Source organism: Cornus florida, unplaced genomic scaffold (assembly GCF_030987335.1).
Source record: "Cornus florida cultivar Cherokee Brave unplaced genomic scaffold, ASM3098733v1 CherokeeBrave_3.0.0_Hap2_Chr03, whole genome shotgun sequence".
In the NCBI taxonomy this organism is placed as follows: Eukaryota; Viridiplantae; Streptophyta; class Magnoliopsida; order Cornales; family Cornaceae; genus Cornus; species Cornus florida.
In genome coordinates this window covers 10,971,341-10,975,010 of record NW_026775573.1, presented here as the reverse complement: position 1 = coordinate 10,975,010, position 3,670 = coordinate 10,971,341, and positions in this window count along the sequence as shown.

Below are 3,670 nucleotides of genomic sequence, written 5' to 3'. Positions count from 1 at the left end.
AAAAAGTTTACTCTGGTGGTCCCACAAATCACATTCATTGAACCCTAGTGATGCATCACATTCACATTCATTAAAATTTATTGTCACAACTCACAACCAATGACTTCTACCGCACGTGCTTTTTTTAACTCTCGTTTTTTCCCCATTTGTCTTGTTTTGAGTCTTGTTTCACTTGTTGATTTCCGTAGTTAAAGTATATAAAAATAGTAATAATTATGATTATAATAATTTTAAGAAAAAAACAAATTGATAAAATTTTAATACTCAGTTTGAGTGTTGTGAATTTGTAATAAGCTTGTTATTAATCAATACCCATATATGCTTACCCTTTTTCCAAAATAATAATAACAATAACAATAATAATAATAATAATAAAAAATTAGATCACTACTCATATAAATTTTACAAATGTCAGGGTGTATTATTAAAACCAATGTTGTTTTTTTTTTTTATTTTTTTTTTATATATATTATGTGTCAAGTATTGAAAGAATGTAAATATGGAGAGACAGGAATAGAAGAAAGTTAATATAAGAGATTAAAATGTGAAAAAACAAAAGACAGTGGTAAAAAAAAAAAAAAGGTTAACAAAGGTGAAATAAAATCTGTTGTAATTCACCAGTGGACCATTAGTCAAACTGGTATAACCTCTCCTTTCTCAAATGCTCTATTTTTAGTTTTTATTTTTTTGTTAACAACTCAAATGCTCCATTTTTTTGTTATATGAAAATAAAATGAAATTTTCAAATGCTCCATTTTTTGTTATATGAAAATAAAATGAAAATTTTCTCAACACTTTATAGGTTTGTTTAGCAAGAAAACTGAAATCACCACCTATTTTTTTTGTAAATTTATCTAATTTTTCATAAATTTTTCCTTACAAAAAATACAACAAAATTTTGATTTCTTGAATAAATTTTATGATATTCAAATAATAAAATGACAATTTTTTAATAATTATTCCCTCTGTACCAAAATTCTTGGAGTTTTAGGGAAAATTAACTTTTTATGGTAGTGGGTTTTAATATATTTTTATTATATTGATAAGAGTGAATTTTAAAATTTATGAGTATTTTGTAATTAGTGCACTTGTTTAATCAAATAAATGTCAAGAAAATAGTTTGGGAATGTTATAAAAAATAATTCATTCATTTTTTTTTTTTTTTTGAATGAAAGATGTATTTTATGACATTACAAAATAAAAAGATGAATAAGAATTTTGGGACTATCTATTATTGTAAGTCTGGTATTAATGTTAGATTTGCCACTCTCTTTTTTCTTTTTTTATTTTCTTTTTAAAAAATTAAAATAAAAATTCCTTCTTTAGGCAAAGTGGTAGTAGTTAGCTTTCTCCCTCAAGCAAACATTTTTTTGGAGTGGTTCCAAGTGCAAACTTGTAATTTAGTCTTTAAAAAATTGTGTCATTGAGCATGTGCATTTTCTCTACCGAATTTTTTCTTTTTCGGATTCTCTACCTAATTATGGAACATCATTTATATATACAATTGGCAAGACTTTTTATGGGAAAAAATAAAAAATGATTTGAGTAGTCAAAGCTACTATATAAAGTGGACGGAAAGAACAGCAGCCCCAAATCTTTAAATGCCGCATGAGACCAACTGCATAAAGATGGGCACTCACACTTTCTATCCGCCATCTCCGTGTAATTTTGATTAATTTGGGAACGGAAATAATTTTAGAGTCCTCTTATTTTGACTCCATAAATAACAATTTATTATTTTACGGAGTCTATGTAATTATTCATGAGTCAAATATAATGGAATATATTTTAAAATATAAGGTAATTAATTCTATTTGGGTTGTAATATTTTTTTTTCTAAGTTTATCTCGAGTATTCATTAAAGTTTCAGTCACTATGTATACGAATATTTGTTTTATATTTTAAATTGTATCTCTGTAAGGACCATTGAAATACTTCATATTATGTTTTTGATCATTAATATCTATCTAGTACTTTGATATGCGTTGTTAATTGCTATAATGATCAAAGCTAAATGATTTATCTAACTCTCAAAAACAAAAAACAAGAAAAATAATTTAAAAAAAATGTAGAAGTATGAAAAAATTATAAAACATTACAGTTTTTGCTCCAGATTTTGTACAAATCAAATTATTAAATTTGAGTACTTTGAAACTTATTGTGAAAAATAAAAAGAAGATGATATGGTTATGAAAAACTAAAAAGATAATTTAGGAAAAAAAGAAACACTAAAAAGATAAAGGAAAGAGAAATGGAGTATTAAATTATTAAATTTGAGTACAAGAATAGTAATGATGCCTATTTAAGTTGAAATTTTGAATAACCACATCATATTTTTATGTTTGTTAATTTTAAAATGGATATTAAAGTTATCAATAATATCATTTTTTATAATTTTAATTCCGAGCAGTAATTGTTGTGAGTTGTCAAATTTATTATTTTTAATTTATGTAAAAAATAAGATTTTAAAATTCTTTACTTATTTATATTTTATATAAATTATTAATCAAAATCATAATTCACTGCAACTATGGGATATTATTTAATCTCCCTCTCCAAATAACTCTTGGGAATCACCCTCTCCAAATGGATACTCCGTATAAAATAAATAATAGGGAGTAATAAAATAACTAATTTAGACTGGTTCAAAAAAGTATTAACAAATTGTCCCAATGTCACATGTCACCACAATGACGTGATACTAATCAATACAAAATGAATTTCTCATTGTAAAATATATATATATATATATATATATATATATATATATATGTATATAATATCCAATTAAATTGCATCATGTGGCTTACATTCTCTTGGTCACCGAAACTTGAAATAATTTATTCATTCAATTTTTAAGCCTCACATACATGATACATCCTCTCCTACTTACCAACAGATATAGATGTTCATACGTTACAATGAGCTCGACCTCATGGTGGTTGTCATAGACGCATAAGCTCTCTATCTTTTTATGGTGATTATATATATATATATATATATAGAGGGGTACGTAACTAGTGTCCGAATATTCGGTCGTAAATTTGGTGCTATTGTAAAAAGTGTACAAATGTAAGATGCTCCCATTTATAACATTTTCTTTTACCCAATGCAATAATGCACTCATTGTGGTCAGGTAACTTTGCCATCTAAAAAGAAGACTCGATTTTGGGTCGGAGTTTTGGCGCAAAAATGATTTAAGAATTGGGTCTAATTCTGATATCAATTATAATGGATGGACAATTGATTATTCATTTAAAAGTTTAAACTGTGATACAGTGTTTCATATCCACCCATTTGTACACATTTCAATTCCCATCTGAGTATAATGTATAACAAATTTTACTTGCAACAACAAATTACTGACGTAAAGAATCACTACCATTTGGGCTCATCTAACAATTTAAAAATGAATAGTTAAAAAGTTATATATTAAAATTTCGTACCAAAATTGATTTAAAACGAATCAAACTCTTATATAATTTTGCTGTTGATTTCATTTAATAAAATTAAACTTGAAGTTTACTTGAATAGGCTTACGTGGTGATGTAATTGTGCATTACTGTGTTTTTTTTAATGTAAATTTAAAGGCGAGCTCATGAAAACTGTCACGGGTCGACCATATACTAACATTACTCTATTGCCACAGCACTACAAGAAACCGGGAAAT